Source organism: Nothoprocta perdicaria, unplaced genomic scaffold, assembly GCF_003342845.1.
Source record: "Nothoprocta perdicaria isolate Ctin4 unplaced genomic scaffold, notPer1 scaffold_49, whole genome shotgun sequence".
NCBI classification, from domain to species: Eukaryota; Metazoa; Chordata; class Aves; order Tinamiformes; family Tinamidae; genus Nothoprocta; species Nothoprocta perdicaria.
In genome coordinates, this window is record NW_020455743.1 from 1890868 (window position 1) to 1913702 (window position 22835).

Here is a 22835-nt window from a genome sequence, read left to right on the forward strand (position 1 = left end):
CTCCCAGTAGACTGTATTAATATTCAGATCTCCAAAATATTTCACCCTCTATTAAGAAGTCTTTAAATCATTTAATTCAATTTTAAACGGTATTTTTCTCACTAATTTCCACAAAAGAAGTGTTCAACTGATGAGGTATTCTGCACTGATTTATGTTTTGTACACATGGAAAGATGCTTCCCTATGTTTAAAGTAAATTCATTTGGAGAGGAAAAATAAAAGTAGAAAAAAAATTGTCTTTTTTTTTTTAAATTCTTTTAAATAATAAGATGCTGGCTTCAAAGTACAATAGGAGAAATCATGGTGCAGTCAGAAATGAAAATTCCAGCCGTATGGTAGAGCATAAGACTTCAAGACCTTCCCTGCAAAAGAACCATTTGACTTTATGGAATATGCAAGAAATTCTTAGAAAGGAAGATTTCTGAGGAGATGAGTAATGCCGTTGAGCTGCTGTTCTATTTGTAAAACACAAAACATTGTACAAAACAGTACTAGTATTTTTACAAGATACACAACTTCCCAACTAGCATGAAATTCTGGAATTTAGCTGCCTTCCATCTTACTGGTATTTCCTGCTTTTCCTTAACAAGGCAATCAGCAAAACGACGAGTGCTCTGCTAGATGAATAAGCTCCCTACAGGTTTCCAAGGTTCCTCTCTGAAACTGCAGATTAAAAAACAGAGTGATGTACCAAGAGCTGATCTGATCAGGCTGCACCATGGAGCTCGCTGCTTCACAGTGTACACTGTCTCCCAATGTCTTTCCTAGATGGTAAAAGGCAGGGAAGAAAACAGCACCACGGAGATGTTCTTGGAAAGGATGAGCAGATCCACTCAGTCTACAAGAGCTAAATATATTTCCCAAAAGATGTCTCCAGCTTTTATACTAAATCCACCCTTTCTTTCATGGTATATATATGAAGTAAATATTTTCAATAGAAGGAAAACTTATCATAAAATACTACTGTGTACTGATGTTTCCAAATAACTGTATTCAAATAATAAGTGGTTAACACTTTGAAGTTTTTCCTTTACAGCGTAGGTGTGAATCATATGAAGAGTTTTATTTACTTACATGTTTTGTTTAATGTTTTTGTAGAGTTTACTTAAGCATGTAGTAGTAACACTAATGAACACAGTATCTGAAATTAAGTTTTATTTCTTGGCTCATTTCAGGGCATTTAGATAACAAAAACATTAACTTCTGCTTAAAATATTGTAATCATGGGAATTATGAACATTCTTAATGTATTTTCAAGGAGTTGAATTATAGTGATTATGACTGAAAAAATCACATATATGGAAAAATGCAAAATGTATTGAGTACGAAGTCCAAAAACAAATAATGCACTGTTATAAAATATATACACAGTTTATATAAAAAGGACTAACAAAGCCTACTACTAATTTGAATGGAGGATGGTTTTCCTAGCTCAAGAGGTATATATCTGTAGGTCGCAGTTACCTCCAGTATTTTAAACGGACTATAGCTAGATTCTCAGCTGAACAATAAACATGTTCGTGTGGTCAGCGCCACATGAACAGCTCTGTCCTGCTGCTCACAAAGACACTGAGCCACGCTGCTCGGCAGCCTTTCATCAAGCTGCATCACCTCCCAATTCCATCTATTTAGAGCACGTTTTTTTTAATTGCATAAATTATATAGGAAAAGGTTTTCAGATTAGTTAAGCCATATGCTGATCAAATACATACAATGCTTACTGCAAACCCTACACCTGAAAATGGAAATAGGCTGATGTTTTTTGTACTTCACTGAAAGGTTTAGACTTAATATTGCCAAATACAAGATGCACATTGATATGAGTGGACTTGGAAATTCAAAATAAGCTGTATCCAATTTCCTTGTGGGTAAAAAATGCCAATATTTCCATATGTTCTAAGAAGCCAACATGATCAGTTTTCAAACATATTATTGTCTTCCAAAACAGTTCCATGCAATGATATCATGTGCTCTAATTCCAGAAGAGATGAAATTTAAAATGAAATATGTGAGATTACTGTATAAAAATGCCATAATAGAACTGTTGATTGATAAGATCCTTTTTTAATTGTATCAAATTTCATCATGCAAGCTACTACTGTATTTTTCACTTTTTACTATTGTATTCTATGCTTTTGAAATTTTATAATTTAGTAGAAAGAGAGTAGAACATCGGCAGGGTAACTGAATATAACTCATTTTAAATCTATGTTTGATCACAATCTTCCGGCCAAAGGCAGCTATTTTTTTTTCCCACAAAAGTGACATTCATTAGCTATGAGAAAGGAAGACGAGGAAACTTGGCTGGATAAAGCTGATTATGTATAAAGTAATCAGCTAGATTTAGTGACTGGAAACGGAATTTAGCTCCCAAGATTTCAAAGAGAAGGAACAACGAGGGTAAGACTTCCACAATCTAGAATATTAAAACCTTTTCTTGTCACCTTAAAAATCACAGCGAGCTATAAGAAAGACATAGGTGTGATGCTTTCAGAAATAGGAGCTAATGTTACTTAATAATATAAACTGTTTAATCAAGAAATCTATTGCAGAACTGGTGCTGAAGGGGCAGCAGGGCCACAAGCAAAGCTGATGTGACAGGGGGCAACGGAGGTGAGGTTGGAGCTGAACACTCCGCCTTTGGGATTGCTCTTGTGAGCCCTGCTGGCACCGGTGCCTTTGTTAGATATTGAGCCAGGGTATGGAGGCAATCTACGTATGGTTTTGTATATATTTTATTATATATTTAAATGTTTCTTACGTATCTACGTACATCATATAAAATAAGTGGTTGCCTGCCCTATGCTCAGCCCTGTTATCTAGTAGGCACTGCCACATACGACCCTTACTACACCTGAAAACTGAAATAGGCCCTTTTTTTGCCCCACTGAAAGAGTCGGACTTGTTTAGAAGCGCCGCGGTGACTGCGCACGCTGGGGCGCGCGGGCCCCGCGCTCCGGCACGCGCAGCGAGCTGCCCAGCAGCCCCCGCAGCCGCCGCCGTGTCGGTTGGCGCGGAGGGCGCGGCGCCAACGGCTCCAACGGCCGCGCTCCCCAGCGCCACGAGAGCGGCGGCGGGAGGAAGGAGGGAGCCGGCACCAACCTGGGCGCCTTCCCCTCCAGGGCAGGGCGACCAGCGGAACCAAATACAAGAACAGGGTGTTTGTGAAAGAGGCAGTCGTGCTGTGACTATGGCACACGGGCACTCTGGCTCTGTTTTCCGCACACCCCAGCACTGCTGCCTGCACAAACCGCATCCCACCTCGATACTGCACAGAGGTCTTGGTGCTATTCAGTACTCACCACAGTCCTACCCGCACACTGCCTGCCCTGCTAATGAGCAGTTAGGGGCTCTTTGATGTCGTAGGGCAGATGAGGATAATTAGGCAAGTTACTCAAGCTGTGTGTCATTCAGAGCAGGAGAAAAGTATTTTATGGTTTCCTTATAGGAAGAGCTTTACCTACGTTACAGCTTGTTACTGCAGCCTTGATGTATCAAAAGAATTGTAATCATTAGATATTTCAGAGGACCATGTTAGCTTGGAAATTAACAAAAATACCAATAAAACACACCCAAGATGAAATAAACCATAAAAAAAATATTCATCAGCACAGAATAATTAAAAAAAAAAGAAATCCAATTACCCTCAGTGCCTCCTCATGCCTGTACTGACCACTTCTAGAACTCAGAAAATAAAGTGTCTGTGCTTGCTTAACACTAGAGAAAAACTAACCTGCATAAAGATTCTGGCATTAGCAGCACTGATAGTTTTGCCACCAGCTTCCTTTACATCTTTGCTGAACTGTCTGTCCCTGTCTTGCAGCTCTCAACTCTATCCCTGTGATACCAGTTCTTAATTCTTGTCATTATTACCTAATCATTCTACGTAATCATTATGATGTGGTGGAGTTTTTATGCTTCAGAAGTGCTTTAATGCTGAAAAGTATTGCTGAGAGGCCTGAATTGGAAAGGTTCATAACTAAGAAGCCAACTTCTGTTGATGATGCAGCCAGTAGGAATTTGACAATGGCTCCCAATGTGTTTCACACAGGTTCAACAGACAAAGGTTAAAAACATGACATCTGGTAGCTGCCATTATCAATGGTAAAAGGCCAACTTTCACCTCTAAAAATGACTCATCCATCCAAACCAATAACTAATGGCCCAGTCAGCAGGAGCAGAATAGAGACTTTTTCTCTGAAACGTATGGAAAAATGCGGATGTCACGGTCTTACTCATAATTCAACAGAGATTTAAACAATAATGCAGACTTTGCATATTAAAAAGGCTGTTTACAGCAAAATATAGGATCATAATTTACCTATGGTCTATTCATAAACCATCTTACTGCCTAAGTAGTCTAAAAATCTCAAAAGTATTTCAAGGTCAAGGTAATACTGAGCTTTTTAATAAAGATTTCAAAATACAGGCCAGGATGCTCTTCTCAAGCCAAAACTGGTTATCCAAACCCAGACAAAACATTAATTTATGTGAACCTGAGACACATGCTAATCCATGCCAAGATACAAAAGACCTGGAACTATAAAAACTGTCGCCCTGTAATCTTGAAAGCATAAAGCATAACTTCAAACCATTTTGAGCCAGCTTCCTCAGTCTTTGCCCTCTGCCCTGATTACATTCAAGTCTAGGAATCAGTTAGTCAGAGCTAGACCATAATTCATGCAATAAAACTTCTGCTCCTAAACCAGATTCTCCTGAATACAAGCTGTCAGCAGCAACTTTTTTTTTTTATTATTTTTGGTTTTCTACCAGTCACTCTCATTTGTAAAGTGTATAGCTCAGTGGAGGCACTATGTGATGATACCCCTAGAGATAAAACTGAGCAAGATAAAATCTTAAATATGTTAATTCTGGCACAGAAAAACAGGATGTTCAATTCAAACCTCCCGAGAGCAAAATTATTGGGCTGTGTAGCTTTTTGAAAGAAAAACTGAAAAGATTTCATGTCTCTTAGCATAGATAGCAATTGGCAAGCCTCTTTTTTCATCTTAAGTACATTGTCAGTTTTATCACCCTTATGAATTCCACTGCAACCCTTGAAATGTTTAAAACTTCCTCATCATGAAGCAAAGATTACTGTTCTTACTTTGATGACTAATTCAGATGTTGATCAGTAGGATTCAGTTTTATTATCTGAGTAATCTGGGATGTTTTCAACCTATGTCTTTTCAGGAATTCTTTAAGAAATGCTTACTTTATGTGCACAGAGTTTTCAGGAAGGGAAGGGAAGGGAAGGGAAGGGAAGGGAAGGCTTCCCTATTCCATAAAGCTTTGTTTTTCTACCCTGGTCATGCACAGCATGCAGGAGAGTAATTAACAGGTCCATTGTAATTAATGTAAGCTGCAGGTGCATTTCACAATTTACTTCACAATCTGCCCTTAGCCTGCTAGAACATTACCTTCATCATAAATAACACACTGCATGACAAGTATCATATTATGCAAGCCAGCCACAAAAATAAAGCACTCTTTATATTAGCTGACCCAATTAATCACATAGAAAGTTTTAATTCGATGAATGTAGGCACCTTTAGAACAAGCTGATTTCTATCACTGTAATTACATTTGGAGCAACAGATTGATGCAATTTCTAACGGTTTAAATTCATAGAGGAAATGACAAATTAACAGTAAGTATTTATGAATAGAGCATGGTCTTCCAAATCTGAGCCAAAACAAGCAGGAATGAGCATGAACAACCAGTGCACCCAGGTGGACACTGCAGCTCTTGAGAGCAGCTGAGAGCTCCTCTTGCTGGAGATGCCTTTCTAGCGGATAACTAAGGAATGCAGATCATGCTGATCAGATCAACTGATCAGAAGATCAGATGCCACTTCAGCAGTTGGTCCTATGGAACCAAGTCAGATCCAGCTGCAGTACAGACCTGTGCACTGTTAGGTATTACTACTTCTTCCTTTAAAGCTGCACCTAAGATCCCAAGGAGGTTTTAACTGTTCCTCAGTCAGCAAATGACTTCATTAACCACGCAAGGTAGCCCATCCGACTGATGGAAAATTCTCCAAACCATAGCAGAGAAATACAGTAATTCACATGTAACAGAAAATTCAGAAATTAGTTCATGAACTAATTCTTCGTTGTCCAAAGCTCTACTTTTTTTTTTTTTTTTTTTTTCAAAAAGAAAGAACACAGCACTTTTGTGCATATGCAGTGGTCGCATAACTACAACACACAGGACTTGAGTTTTAAAATTCACCTGCAACTGAAGCTGCAGCTATGGAGCAACCTCTTTCATCCTACTGAGAAAGTAGTTCAGAGCCAACTGAAGTGGAAAAGTTTTACTTACTAAATCACCTGTCCACCTTTTATAATGCTCCAGTGTCCTCAGTATCCACCCTCTGTCAAGGAAGAGTTGCTCTGTACAACATCTTTACTCCTGCTTCATCTAATTGTATTCTTAATGGTGACATTACCACCACTTCAAGTGGCATAAAATTTGCTCAACTAATTATCCTTAGGGATGTCTCCTCTTCCACCTTTTCTTCTAAAATATCCTCCTCTACCTTCAAGTATCATATCCAAATTCATCCTTCATTAAATTATGTCTCTTATGCCAAAACCTCAGTAAGTTACTGTGAACTAGAGACTTATTCTGGTCATGGTTTTATTGTACCTCTGGAAAAAGCATTTTTAATTAACGGCCGCATTTGACTACAGTACAAAATTACACTTTTTTACTGCTGTTGTAGGTTCTTGAAACTCCTTGCCCTGTGGTCATCTTCCATATGACTACTGTTCTCAGGAATGTTACTTTGTTTTTTCTGTGGGCTGCCCAGAGAGGTTGTGGAGTCTCTTTCTTTGGAGATCTTTAAAACCCGCTTGGATGCAGCCCTGTGCCACGTGCTCTAGGTGACCCTGCGTGAGCAGGGGGGTTGGACTCGATGACCTCTGAGGTCCCTTCCAACCTTCGGCATTCTAGGATTCTATATTAAAAAAAAAAAAAATAAACTTTATGTTTGTATTTCTAAGTTCATTAGAGTCCCTTTGTCAACTACTGACTACACAGCTAGGAAAGATGTTGATAAGAACTGTATATGCATTTTACTCCTCGAAGCTAACGTGTGAACATTAGGTATTCGATATGAATATTCATATTCAATATTCATATTCAATACAAGGCTCGGTCCCCCGCATCTCTGCACCCGCTGGGCCAGCGGGAGGCCCTTACCCGCTGCGTGTGCTTGTCACTCGTGCCTGGTCCCCACGGACCACGGGCCCATCCACAGCTCCTGGGTGTGCCTGTGGGGCCGCTTGTGCTTTGCACGGCCAAGGCCATGGCCAAGGCCAAGAGGCCAGTGCCAAGAGGAGGCCCGTGGCTCCGACACTCACTGCGAGGCCAAATACGTATCGCAGGGCAGAGCGGCACTGCCTCGTGATTCACCTTCTCCTTGGCACTGCCAAAAACTTCCTAGGCTTTTGTCCTTTGATTTGCCTCTTTTACAGGGATCTGTTGACTTGGTGTATGTGGTATTTCGGAGATTAGGGATTGATTTCCCCAATGTGCCTTGGTGCATGTGGAAAATGTTGAGCATTTAAGATGCCATCGAAAAAGCAACACGACAACTTAGAGAAAATATTTACTGAGAGAAAATGGATTTTCTTTCTTTTTCTCTACTGAACAAGCAAATGTATTTCATTTGGGTAACGACCTTTAAACAAAATAATTAAAAGCAAAATACCACGGAAACATTAGAGAAGCCAAGCATGAATACTGAACAGTAACAAGTTTAGCTACAACACGAGAGGAAATCATAGGGCAAGTGTATAACAGCAGTTCTTTTCTAATGAATTAATATAAGAAATCTCTATGCTTCAAAACAGTCCAGAAAAAGAAAAAAAAAAAAAAAAAGGAAATTCAATATGTAACTTTTTTTTTAATGTCGGAAAGACAAAAGTATTTATTGCTATGAACCTTCTTCATCTCTAAGCCAGCTTCTAAGTTGCAATGAGAAATTAATACTAGCCTTCAATATACTGAATTTTTAGATAAAAGCAACCCGTCAGTGGCAGCTAGTATGGTTTGGAAAAGAAACATACTTTAATGAATGTTAAGTATGAAAAAATGAAAAAGTATATTTATTTTATAGCTATTGTGTTAGATTTGGAATGGAAGACTTGTCTTTTTCTATTCAGAAAAAAACATATATATGTATATATATTATTCAAAAGTATTCTGGTAAACAGCTTTTGTTCTGTCACTCTTTCCATAATTATTTCAAACTCATATGAATAGAGATCTGAATAGACAGTTTGCAGGCTCAAGCTCATCAGAAGAGCAAATATATTTACAGCTAAAATAATGAAAACAATTCACTTCAACATAACCTAATTTTCAAAAAGTGAGAATGCAAAGATTGAAAAAAAAAAAACTAAAACAGCTAAGAAATCAAATTTCTGGGTAAATGTTGCAAGAAATTACAAAAGAAAATTTTCAACAAAGAAATAATATAAAACCCACAGAATACAAATACAAAAATTACGAAAGCCAGCAAGCAGATCTGCAGGCTTCCACAATTCTGCCAAACACTCCTTCAAGGGCCTTCTGCATCTTACTGAAGCTCCCAGGGGAGAGGCTGCTCCTCACGTGCTGCCTCCGCGTGGCACAGGCGGCCCCGAGCGAGCGAGCGGGCGCCCCCGCTGCAGCCCCAGCTCCGCCGCGCTGGCACCGGAGAGCCAAGAAGCACCGCCGGGAAGGAGCTGCCTCCTCCAAGCAGCCCTATCCCACGTGTCCTCACGGCACTCAGGACTCGAGCCCACGTGCGCAGCATCCTGCGGCCTGTGCCCTGTGCTCTGGAGCATCAGGGAACAGAAAGCCTGACAGATTTCTGATGCCGGGGTTTACAAGGTTATGTGGTCAAATGATTTCTGGAGAATGAAGAGGAGGAAAAGGAGGAAAAGAGAAGCAACTGTTTCCCCTCTTTTCTCTGTGGGGGCAAGTAGCAACCCATAGAAAGGGCAACTGAGTCTTCCCCCAGTCTACAAAATCTCCTTTTCTTTCTTTTTCCTTTTTGAGTAACTGTTTTACCAAGTAAAAATTCAAACTTCTCCAAAATATGCAGCTCACAACAAAGTGCCAACAAAAATTCAATTAAATTCTAAATTTGCTAACAGTGTACCAGTCTTTCAATCAAGCTTGCCCATGTTCAACAGCACAGTATATTCCAAAGCTTTAAATAAGATAAAAGCTTTGGCTGTGCTAAAATTACATTCTCATCTAATTCTTAGCTGGATAGATTAGACTACAAGATAGTGAAACATTAAACACTGAATTCAAACTACTACAGCCTCGAAACTCTGGTGAAGCCAATTGAAAGATAACATACTACACCTCAAACATCACCTCTAGATCTTCAGTACTAAAGAAAGAAAATTCAAATAGCCAACCCAAAGTGTGTGCTTTGCCTGGGCTCAGCATCAGACTGTAAAAAGTGACCTTCTTTTTATTGAAGAACAGCATAAGTGCTTCACATTGTTCCAAAAGTTGGTTTGTGGTTTTCCTTTGAGGGGGCATCCATTTTTAATTAAGTCCTATTCTGATGATTCAAATCATTGGCATTCACTAAATCTGCCCGACTAACACCAAGATCAACAACATCAGTGTCTGTGTCTAGCGAATCTACAATCAGTTGTAGTCTTTTATAGAATTCTGTGTTAATCAATTTTACAGTTTTTCTTACACAGATTGTTTAATATTTCAGTTTTTCTTAATGGGAAACAAATGAACATACTGAAACTCTCAGAATTATATCAAGTCTTCCTTTTTCAAGTCAAACAATTACTAGTTCATGATGTTTGCAGAAAATATTTTGAATTGAGTTTCTTTATCGATGTAGTGATAATATTATGTTCTCACACAGAATAAAGAATAGGCATCCTCGGGAGAGCAGAAGAAAGTAATCTGTAGAATTATTTTCTCCCTAGGAACATAATCAGAACATGAAAAATACCCTAGTCTGTCAGGAAATCCAGTCCAGTGATTTGCCTCCAACAGTGCTAATAGGAGATGTACTTAACAAGAGCACAGAAGACTGGCCGCTTTTTTCAGTCTGTTCACCTCAAAATCCCCCAGAATCCACAACCACTTAAACTAAGGATGTTGGAGGTCTGAGTTACAATACCCTCCTCTGTAGCCCTTTGTGGTCAACAAACCCCAATCAGTAACCACAATGTAACAAAGTACTTTTTAAGTTGGTTTTACAATCTCCTCTAGTTCATACAAGGAAGCCTTTAATTCTGTTACTGAGAAATCTGGTGGATAATAATTCCACGTTCAGCAATTCCATCACTTGTATGATTTTTTTTACATCTTAATCAGATCCTTCCTGCTATTTCATCTCCAGAAGAAGGTTTCTTCTGGAAAATCCAGCCTGTGAGGTTGCAAAGATGAGGGAGGGAAGTAAAAGCAGGTGTGGGGATCTCATCTCAGGCAGCACCTAACACGAGAGTAGATCCATTTTTCTGGATCTGGGAGTTGAACTTGTTCCTGGCTCCCACAGCTCTGACAGAGCCAAGCCCTCCAAACAGTATAACAAGGATGAACTCCTCAGCCTGGACACATGTGGGTCTCACTACATCACTAGCATTTACATTAGTTTACCAACCTAGTTGGTTGGTTTACCAACCTAGCTCACCAACTTCCGTTCCTTTGTACTCAGGTTTACCCAAGCGGTCTTTCCAGAGGAAGACAGACCGGCCAACAAAACAAATAAGCCAAAAGGAACAACAGGTGTATGAGGGATTATTTAAGGTTCTTAAATCTACAGAATCTAACTCAAATACTCCCACTTAAGAGATTCCAGGCTCCCTTAAAACAGAGAATGTGCCAAGAAATAACACACACTGCTAATACTTCATTAAGCCAAAACAGTCTTCAGACACCATCATTTATCAACAGAAATGAGTAAGTACGACTCTGATGTAGACCAAAACTAGGACAGATTTCACATTCTCAGACAAAAGCTCAACCACCAGTTGGTCTCTTACATGCTGCTGCAGCAGCTTACAGGGCTATTAAAATGACGTGTTATTGTTTCCTAAGTGTTAACACTTGTGTAAGAAGCTAAGGCTTGGAAACACAGATGGTTTTCAATTGTTTGAAAGAACAGCTTTCACTGTGATAAATAAAGGCCAAGGTCTCCCTTGTGTAGCAAGCAGCATTGCCATCAACACCTGGAAATGCAGCAGAAAAACATTCACAGCCACCGCTGCAGCGTCTGACTGTGGGAGCCTCCTTGCTGCCTCTTCTCATTTTAACACGTGCCTGGTGAAAGCTTAATGAACATTAAACTCAGCAATAGCCTTTCAGGATGCTGCCCTACCACTTTGGCAAATATTTTCACTGCTTTTGCCCTCTACAACTCTAAGTTGAAAAAAAAACAGTAGGCATTTAATGTAACATTGAGAAATCTGAGGTAACTAAACTCATGCGTCCTGCTCTCACCAACATACCTCTATTGAGGACGTTCTGATTTTTAAAAAGCCACACATGAAGAAATCTTTGAGTGACTATGCTTGAAAAAATAATCTCGGGTCAACTGACACCTACCATCTTGTTTTAGAAAACAGACTTTTATAAAATGTAATATAAAAAGCAACAGATATATTTCTTTTTTTTTTCTATTAAAAACATCTCATTTTCTAAAAGAATCAAACCATTGCTGCATTATTTGTAGCTCAGATGCTGCAGTTTTTTATGACTACAGGAGAAAAGCAAGTTGATCTGAAAGCGATTCTAAACAACACTGCATTAACTAATTCAGTCTTTTCATCCAACTTGAACTAAATGCAAATGTTAAAAGCCTCAATATGAGAAGTAAGCTAGATAACAATTAGCTGTGCCAATTAGCTAAGGTATGGGTAATAGCACAGATATATATTCTAATGACATTATCAAATAAGATATTACTCTAAAATGCTAAGTCACCAGAATTACCTAAGTGGAGCTTCAATCTTTCCATTTCTTTTTCAAGAAACAATGTATGCTTGTTTATCTTTGAAACATTAGTGGTGGAATTATAAGAATACAGAGCTTGGAAGGCAGTGGTAGTCCTGGATGGCAATTGATAGAAACGAATTAAACATTGTCGAGGAAGTGAAATTTAATTACTCGTAATTCAGTATGAACATTTTTAAAAACTACAGAAGTCAAAGGAGTTCCTTTCCATTTTTCAGTCAGAGGCCAAACTAAGGGAACCAAAAATCATTTCAGACTATTTTTGCTCTTAACTTACCTCTTTTTTTTCTCTACCAGCTGTCTGCAAAGCTCCTGCCACCGGGTATTCAAGCTTCCCAGTTGTTCCTTCAGCACGCTAGCATCTGCTCTCGAGGACTGCTCAATAATCTCCTCGCCGGTGACGTTCAGGGTTTTGACAACAGTTTGCTGTCGCCCAATGCCATCCTGAAGTTCCTGCAAAACACCCAGTGCATGCACACATTCATAAAAAATGCCAAGCACAGAACAACACGCTTCAGCAAATACTGGCCAGATGGAGGGAGGTGAAAGGTTTTGCTCTCCTCTGAATTCCAAATGCACAAATCCCAAGGCAAACAGACAGAAAGACATATTTTATGTTTTTATAAAAAGTACCACTCAGTGCATCTCTACAGCTTTTTTTTCCCTCTCTGCTAGAGATCATTATAGTAAAAATCTGATAGATTAGTAAAACACCTTGTGAACGAATTTCTTTCTGCATCATGTTTAATAGCTTATGAGGTACTGTGAAATCTGTAGTTCCTACTAGCTATAAATATAAATAAGCTATGTCAATAAATAAATAAATAAAAATAAAGACTGTTTGAAGCAGTTTTCAGAGCTCCTTTACAGAATACACCTGTCTCCAGTTGTGAGAAGCTTTTTAACCCATTCCCTCATGCTTTGGGATACTGCACTTCTATCAAGTATTACTTACATTGCTTCTACTTACATAGTACAAAATGCAGAACTACAAAAAGGAAGGTACAAAGACAGACCATTAGTTTTTATTAAATACACTACATTTTCTACACCTTTTATCATTAAAACACTATCAGGCAGGCTGTTTCTTTCATTCATTTTTAAGAACAGCACAGCTCTGAATCTGTAACTTGGAATTGAACACTGTGTACCTGTATTAAAAAAGTTAATATTCAAAAATGATAGCAATTATTTCATATTCTTAGTAATCGGCAGAGCACGAGTCATTTTTTCCTTGTATATTCCTTAAAGTGAAGAAGCAGGGAAGTGAAAAATCATTTTCAACAGAGGACTGCTAAAACAAGCACAAACTGAAATAACTTCAACAACCTGCACCCTGGGATTCATATTCCTGACAGGTTTCAGCATCTCAGGATGAGTTGTATCCACACACAGGAGCTTTGAGGTAAAATGTGGGATCCGGGACACAGCGACCCCGTGTCCTGCACGGGAGCCACAACCCCGACCAGGCCCGTTCCCATTACCCACCCGCGCATTTTTCAGTTTCTCTTTGCATGAGCTCTCTGAAACTATAAATAACTGAGCGGGATCAATAAACTATCTCAATGATCTATGTGTGAATATTTGCGAGCACTTTACATTTTCCTTCGCAGAACATTTTACATAATGAAGCACAGGACTTTATTAGACATGAAATAAAATATCAGGAACCTACAGTGCAAATGATAAGACATCATTTGATGAACTTATCAGAAGCTGTTGTGCTCTGAAAGTCCTAAAGGACTTCATAACCGAGAAAGAACAAAATTGCAACACAGGAAGGAACAACGCCGGGAAAAGAAAAAAATAAAAATCCAAGTTCATTTTGTTTGAGAATAGATTTTAAATTTTTGCCTGAAGACTGTAGCTCATTAAAATATATGTTACACAGCAGGAGCCTTTCGTGGGCTCTCCTGGAGTCGCTGGAGAACCCGTTACCCGCTCGTGGGCAAGGCCCGCAGCCGGGAACACCCAGCACTTCCTTCCATAAGCAGCAGCTTTTCTCAAAACAGTTACCACCTTCCACCATTACATATAAATACTTGGTTATTGGTATACTAGGTATCTTCTAAATGATTTTCCTTCAAGGCACTGTTATATAAATTAATTATGATCAATAGTACAATAATAACAAATTAATAAAGCATTTAAAACATTACACGCTTTCTAGTTCATGGAAGTTTTCATGGAACATGAGATCTTGAAGCTCATGCAATTTTTTTTCTTCTAACTCAAGCCCATATTAACGGGTCCAGGGTTCACTTTTGTTTCCTGTGCCCAGTTCCTTAGCATTGGAAATTTAAGGGCGTAAGTATCATCAATTAGTTTTAAGATATTTTTTAAAGAGAATGGCCAGTGGAGTTGAAATAAATATTTCTGTAGGTGAATGACATATAGAGGAAGAAATTAAGCTCTCTTCTCACATGGATGTCTTTGATGGGGTGAAATGCAGCTGCTACAGCAAGTCACAAGGACATAGACTGGTAGACTTCTCTAGATAAAATTCATGGTATGAAATTAAGGGTCTCCTCTGGATCACTATATGCAGGATCTTATTCATCCTCTAAGATTACCACAGGGAAGGTTATAGAGATCAGTCTGTTAATAGAGTTAATAGATAGATGTAGAAGAAGGTGGCTGAAGTTCAGCTATAAGAAGATCCATACAAGGCTTCTCCCAAGAACTCTCCTTTTTCACAATATCAAAGTATACATGGCAGTTCAGGTACATCTCAAATATACAGTATTTCCACTTGTGAGGAACTGACTAATTGACTTTCAGTCTTACGATCTCAGTGGACTCCTTTCCATTGCCACATGCCCCCCTACCAGTCCATTCCAAGCAGTGCCTTCCTTTCTTTGCACGCTTGGTTAGGATGAGGAGGTTAGTGCTTTTAAATCAAAAACTTTTCTTTGTTGGATGCTATGAGCATCCTCGTAGCAGGTGGAGCAGGTGGACCCTGATTGGAGGGTCCAGTCCCATAGTCTCACAGATATTCCTGGCCCAAAGTGTCCCATTTTGCCTGATGGAAATGTAACATTTTAAAGAGAGCACTGTAGCAGAAACTTAAATATCTTGTAAGACGCAGGGACCCCTAAAAGCTTCTTCCTTTACTTTCTTTGATGTATCAGATTTTCTTGTCTTTCTATGATAAAGAGGATGAATGTTAGTGAAAGAATACATGGTCCCACCCTAATGACAATGGCTGTTATTTTCAGGTATGTCATTTGCTACTACATATACCAGTACTGCTCAGGTAGCTTGTCCAAATGCAAATAATCTCTGTCAATGTGAAATGGAAAAGTTGATGGTCTTTGCAATACACACTGAGTAATGCCCAATAAATACCTAGTTTTTGAATGTATATACTGTATTTCACATGGATTTTATTTCTACAGTCTTTGCGTTTTGTAGTAAAGAGCATCACAGGTAAATCAAAACAGTCTGAGCAGAAATATATTACAAAAACATATTACTGAAACAAACGTGGCTTTGCATGCACCTATATGAATGTAAAATCCATACTACTATTTGAAAAATTGAAAATAGAAAGTTCCTACATATATATAGCAGGATTGTTTATCTGGACTACTACAAACATGGACCAATGCAGGGAAATTTGAATACCAATTTCAAAGCTTTTAGAAATAACACTTGTGGAAAGAAGATGTGATCTTTTTCTAAACTGAGAGAAATAATCACCATTCAGTATGTTATTGTAAACCAAATGCTAATTAAAAACCTCTTTAAATAAATAATGTCATCTAGCTCATTTTCTGAGTTCACAGCATCTTTAATTAGTTTCATTCCCTCCCCAGCGCACATGAAAAAAATATGTATCTGGCAGCTATTATATGATTTCCACACTTATTTGAGTTGAGACAATTAACCAAGGAAATCTTCTGATTTATTCTGTGTCCTGTTATGTAACAGGCCTTTCTTACAAAGTGAAGAAGGAAAATATCCTGGTGGTAACGGTAGCCATGCATTATTCTTCGTAGTGGATAGAGCACAGCAATCCATGCAAACATTTAGCTTTTTAAACCTTATTTTGGATAAAGAGGACAACAGTGCTGTGCACTGCCGTGTTGAAACCCACATTCATTCCTTCCCAAGCCGTGATGGGCAACACGCATCCCACAACGTGGGGTCGGGGGTAAAGCTGCCAACCGCCACAGTCCCTTATGGCTTCTCTGTCAACTAATAAACATCTATTTTGTGCAATCCAATCCTACATCAAACAGTATTTTATACTGCATAAAATACACTTACAGAATTATCACAGATTCACAGAATATTTAAGGTTGGAAGGGACCTCTACAGATCATCTAGTCCAACCTTCCTGCTCCAGCAGGSACACCTAGAGCATGCGGCACAGGGTGGCATCCAGGCGGGTTTGGAAGACCTCCAGAGAAGGAGACTCCACAACCTCCCTGTGCAGACTGTTCCACTGCTCTGTCACCCTAACAGTAAAGAAGTTGCTCCTCACCTGGAGACGGAACATCCTGTGCTCCAGCTTGTGGCCATGACCCCTCGTCCTATCGCTGGCCGCCAGTGAGAACAGCCTGTCCCCTTCCTCCCTGCATTCTCCCTTCCTGAACTTATACATATTAATCAGATCCCCTCTCARCCTTCTCTTCTCCAGAGAAAACAGGCCCAGCTCACTCAGCCTCTCTTCATACGAGAGATGTTCCATTCCCTTAATCATCCTAGTTGCTCTTCTCTGGACCCTCTCGAGAAGCTCCACGTCCCTCCTATACTGGGGTGCCCAGAACTGCACACAGTACTCCAGGTGCGGCCTCACCAGAGCTGAGGAGAGGGGCAGGATCCCCTCCCTTGACCTGCTGGCAACACTCCTGATGCAGCCAGGATCCCATTGGCCTTCTTGGCCACGAGGGCACACTGCTCACTCATGGTTAACTTAGTGTCAACCAGGACTCCCAGGTCCCTCTCTGTGGAGCTGCTTTCCAGCAGGTCCACCCCTAATCTGTACTGGTGCCTAGGGTTATTCCTCCCCCCTTTTAATTATAAAAGGTCACGGTAACTTGGTTTCATATATATATTTTTTTTAATTTGAAACATCCAGAGTTTGTACTTTCAATCATCATTTAATAAGCTGTTCAATATCTATGTTGTGTTAGTATTATCACACTTTTCCTTTCTCTGGACATCAACATCATAAAGTTAGTTATACGGAAGTTAGTTATACGTTCCATTAATTCTATCAAAAAGATCTGTTTAACCTTTTTGTAGGGAAAGGCACATTAATGTACCTAATTAACTAAAGAATTTGCCAGGCTATTTCACACAAAATATATCACGCCACCATGTCCTCATACCATCTTCTATTCTCACGCCTTTCACAGTGCTCACAAGCATTGACTGGGAATTATGACAAAAAAAAAGAAATTAAAAAAATGGTTCAGACAGATCCTTGGTGCTAGTTAAAATGCTAAAGAAGAAGAAATGAGTGATTTGAAGTCAACCAATCTGATTGCTTAGGCTCATTTCTCAGAGCATGTGCAACAGGCTGAGGGCTTCCAGGGTCAGGTATCCGAGGGGCACTGCCAGACCAGGCGGCAGCAGAATGCCGTGATTTCTCCTTATTTGTTAAGCAAATCTTCCTGAAACCTCATTTCCTGTTGGCACCAACTGAAACAACATTTCCCCGTTAAACTTAATCAGAAACCATTCTGCTAGGAGTCTAACGAACACGTTCCTCTTTTTTACTGTAGCAGACAAATGTACTCCACAATAATTTGTCATTATGGAAAAGCCCTATAAGAACATGATGAAATAACACAAGCAAGGTTCTAATTTCTGTCAGAGGCACTTGCTGGCACAATAAAAAATATCATATTGCTTTTCCTTAATTTAGGATAAGCTTCAGATCATAAAACCTCATGAATGTGCTGCATACTGGTTGTAGAAATCTGTAGTCTTGAATTTGACATTAATGAGCTATTCTTCAGTCATTTACATAAATCTCTTTTCTGCCTTAAACTGTATAAAAGCATAAGGTTGGCATGAGAGTATCTGCACAGATGCAGCAATATAAATCAGAGAACTATGGAAAGATTAGGTGGAAAACTAGTCCCACTACAATTTTCCAGCATTCGGTTACCGCAGTGTTTGCCAGCATTTTGTTAGTGGATAATGAATTTATCCATCAACTATATGCACCTCTATTCAAGATTCTATTAAAAATAAGGAAGAAATTAATTTTCCAAGCAGTTAAATCATACGGATTTAATCTGAAGAAACAGTATTGGCACTTTTTTAGGATTACACTAACAATAGAAAGTCTATATTGTTGTCCTACTTATTTTATGATAAGTAGTCATACATTCTTTGCTATTATGTGTGCTTTATTATCTTTGTTACCATGAATTATTAAATGGAATTTAACAATTGGAAAATAATAACAGAGAGTGGAATAAATAGAAAAAACTGAAGGCAGTGCTTGCTAAGGAGCTCAAGCTAAGTGTTCTCTCCTTGACGGGAATGATAAGAGTTATTACGGCTCAAATATTAATATCACCGCTGTGGGAAGAACAGCATTTTTTAAAGGACTGACAAGAGGCTCTGGCTGAATTCCACCTGCAGAGCAGGACTAGGTCACATTTGTCTGTTGTAGCATTTGTACATTGACCATGCACAGGAAACCAGGGTGAAAGAAAACTGCTGCCGATATCTCCTCTGAGCAAAGGACAAATACCATAAAATAAGAGGAAAATATCACAGTTATTTTATTAGACTAAAAGTGTTAATAGAATTATTTATAGTGAGAGTAAATATATAAATTCTATTTATAGTAAATAGAATTATTTATAAAGTGAGCCCAAGACATTTTATTATTCATTATGAAAATCTCAATTTTGCTTGAGCTATAGACAAACTGTTTAGTCAGACAAACTTCAGAAACTGCTATTCAGTCCTTTTTCACATATTTTGTGAAATTTGTGAAATACCCAAGGTCCAGCCATGACTGCTATTCCACACCAAGAAATGGGGTTACAATGCAGCTCTACAATGGACAACATGTAAGTAAAATAAAGAGAAATGCACAATTTCCCAAACCATACACTAAAATCTGCCAAGTCTAAATGAGTCACAGGTGTGTTAAAAGCTTTAATTTCTTCCGGACTTTATCCCTTGACAACTCATCTCCCTTCTAGAAGGTCAAATGCATTTTGTAAGGTGAAGCATAACTGCAATTCTTTTATTTTTCACATAGATGTTCTTTAGTCTGCCTGCTGCCCTTCAAAGCAACAGCAATTTCATTACACTTGAATATCTTAGTAGCTTTAGACTTCATCTCACTGAATTCCAAGTTGTTGTCATTGCTGCCTGCCCTGTCATCAGCTGCATGTGCCTCCAACTATTCAATACCCATTGAATTTGCCCTCAAGTAGCCCTTGAGAGGCAGCAAGGGCTTCACAGAATCGCAGAGTGGTTGAGGTTGGAAGGGACCTCTAGAGATCATCCAGTCCAACCCCCTGCTCCAGCAGGGACACCCAGAGCACGGGGCACAGGGCGGCATCCAGGCAGGTTTGGAAGATCTCCAGAGAAGGAAACTCCACAGCCTCCCTGGGCAGCCTGTGCCAGGGCTCAGACTTGTTATTAAGAATTTCACATGCACAGCAATCAGGTTTATGGAAGCACAAGGAAAGGTTTTGTTTGATTCCCTGTCCACTGTAATAAAAACATATTAACCTAAATTTGTCCTCCTCTAATGGAAGTTTCTCAGACTTTTAAACCCACATGGGGTAAGAAAGTAGTCAGCAATTCAAGACTCGTGGACAGAAATGTTCCCTAATATATACCTACTGTAATGAACCTAATTCAAAGCCACTAATGAGCTTTGTCTTCATTTCCTTGTTCTTTTAAAGTGATCCAGCTTAGACTTTGGAATTACCTGAGAACCAGCTCTTTAAAAATCTTCTGAACTTAATAGCTAAATAACTAAGCTCAGCAATTAAGGTTATAAGAGCTCTGTTCTATCTCTGCCCCAAGATATTCAGATAATCTCTGCATTACTTTTTTTTTTTTTTTGTCTTTGTTTTTTTTTGCCTTTTTCTTACCTGAACTAGAAGTTAAAATAGCTTCTCTGAGCCTTATATTAGTTCATAGCAACAGTGACTTTGGTGATTCAGTTATTTTGCTAACAAATATTTAAATAAACAGCATTACCTTCAAATGTAGACTTTCAAAATCAAGCTAAATGCTTATTATTTTAAAAATATATTAACTATGGAACTAAAAAAATATTGGCACTGCTTTCCTATGATAGCCAGTGGGACATAACTTACAAACTAGGTCCTTTCCTTTAAACTTGCACTTCACATTCCTCTTCAATATGCCCAGAAAATGTGATGAAATTCATTTCAGTACTAAACTGTAAAGTACATGACTCAAGGTTTATTTTGTGTTTCTAATCCAATTTACAAATTTGCTATTTCTTAGTATATTAATTCCTGAACTGACACAGAAATATTGCAGGGAGGGAGGAGAGCTTTTTCTCCCCACAACTGTGTTGCTAATCCATGCTAACTAGAATGCTTCAGGTTCAGCACTGGAAAGGGAGCTGCAAGCCCAAGAAGCCACTCGGTGAGTTTGGGGAACACGTCTGTGCCTCTCAAACACACGAGTTTCTGTGGTGATGTAGCAGCAAAATGCTAACAAGCAGCCTCTAACAAACAAGTAATAGGGCAATGTTGAGGCTATGGCCCAATATGATACCATGCTGGCTCTATATTTTTTTGAGATTTACCATATTTAGATGTTTGATCTACTCTGAAAAGCTGTAATTGAAGAAGGAATGGAAAGATAAGAAAAACGGTGTCCTGTGTCTTCACTCTGTTTCAGCTATTACAAATCAAGCTACTCACACAGCAGGCATTAGTATATTAAAAATCACAACATGGACTCATTTCTTCAAACATGACTTGTTCTTAAGCTTTTAAGGATATCCATAATACTGATTAAATTAGCTACCTTAGTGACAGGCCATTTTTAGCTAAATAACTGATTTAATTCCAACTCACTGTGAATAGTGTTCTTCATTTTTATATCATATTTAAGTCAATTTGATTGGGCTAAAATTAAAAATAGATATGTAATACAATTTGCTTACTTCACAGCTCTTCCTTATTATTAATAAGACAGAAATACCCTTGCCTAAGCCAAGGTCTTTCCTATATACCTATTGTACTTCACAGACAAGAAGTCTTACATTTGTTTTCCTATGGAAACCTATGTCTCCTAAATCCCACTCCTAATTTTATCCCAGCAGTAGTGGAATTAAACACCTGCCTCAACATCCTGTTTGCCCTTCAGTCATGATATTTAAGCAGTTATATTTTCCCTTTCACTTTGAAATTACTAGATTGTCATTTTTCTGTGCCTGTGGCTATTTCTCCACAGCTTCTCTGGCTATTACAGTAGACTAGAACCACTGAACAAGCCATAAACATTGACTTGGTGGCATTAGTCATTCATAGCCTCCCTCTACGACAAACTACTGCAGATATGTTGCCCCTTTCAAACATTTGGGGTACTATTTATATAACCCTTGCTTTCTGAGTTTCCATCCACATGTTTTATGATTCACTTAAAGCAAGATAGAGCAGTATATACTTTTTTTTCATCAAAAAAAATCTCACTCTGTGCATGAAATATTTGTTCTGCATCACTAATACTAAAAATGCCTTCTGACAGGCATGAGAAATGTTTCCGGATAATTTTTGATTCAATGGAAACTACGCAAAATTCTCCCCATACTAGATAAGAGAGAACAACCTAGACCATGCTTAGGCAATCATATTGGGTCCTATTATAAGAAGAATGAATGGCAAAAAGATTCGCTCCTTCTTGTACTGACTTGCCTTGAACTGCAGCAAGTGAAAAAAGAACAAATTTACCCTGTGCAACACATAGCATGCAGTCGAAGCGCTTTCCTCTCGCAGAGAATTGCTGGGATAGCCGAAACGATGATTTACATTAGGCTTGCTCATGTACAGAGAGCTTCCAGTACAAAGAAAGCAAAATATTATTAGGTACACTGTGAAGGAGCACCTAGTAATTGCATGTTTTACCTCTTTGCATTATGGCCTTGCATTACATCCTAGCTGAGGAAGGCACAGATCCCGGCTCAATGAGATTCCATTGGCAAACAGATCATTTTTTGCCTGAAATTCCAATTTGAATTGAACAGAGAAACAACATCAGTAAAGCTCAGCAGTATTAGTCACTTTTCAAACAGAAGGGGGAAAATATCTGACCAGAGGAACCAAGTTATTTCCCTGTCTTCAGCAAAAAGCAGTATCCTGACCTTAAGACTCAGACTTTAAGCCCCAGAATTGCCAGCCAAGTCATTTACCTGGAGATTGTGGTGGCAAGAATGACTTGTCCTCCTCAGGCCTCTCCTCCTGACAAGGCTGAGCTAGTGCTCGCCCCGAGCCCGGAGCCCTCGGAACCGGCAGGAGAGCTCCAGCGGCAGGGCCACCACCGCCAGGCTGGCGTCACCCATCATGGTCCGGCTCCCTTTCCTTGTCCTTCCCTCGCCTTTCATTTCACTGCCTCCACCAGATTCTTCCCCTCTTGCTTTAGCTGATTTGGTGCTCTTTTAGGAGAAGTTTTCGTTTTCTTTTGAGTAGTATATAAGAATATAAGTGGGTTTTACAACAGCCATGAGAGATGACTCTCTTTACCTACTGCATTTTGCATGCTTCAGTATCTAAGAGGCTTAGCTCGTATATCCATCTTGCTGGTTCTTCAGAGGGTAACTACAGCATTTGGGTCTATCTTTTATTAATTCAAAGTCTTTATTTAAATGCTTTCCT

The 22835-nt window shown here is 39.0% G+C and overlaps 1 protein-coding gene across 1 annotated transcript in view; it reads right to left on the reverse strand.

Moving 5' to 3' along the window:
- The window catches only part of DMD (dystrophin), a 396717-nt gene extending 384273 nt beyond the window's left edge, over positions 1 to 12444 (reverse strand). Inside the window, exon 1 of the mRNA XM_026047293.1 lies at positions 12269 to 12444. The gene's annotated coding sequence lies outside the window, so the exon portion shown is untranslated. The remainder of the gene's footprint in view (positions 1 to 12268) is intronic.
- Between the last annotated feature and the right edge of the window lie 10391 nt (positions 12445 to 22835).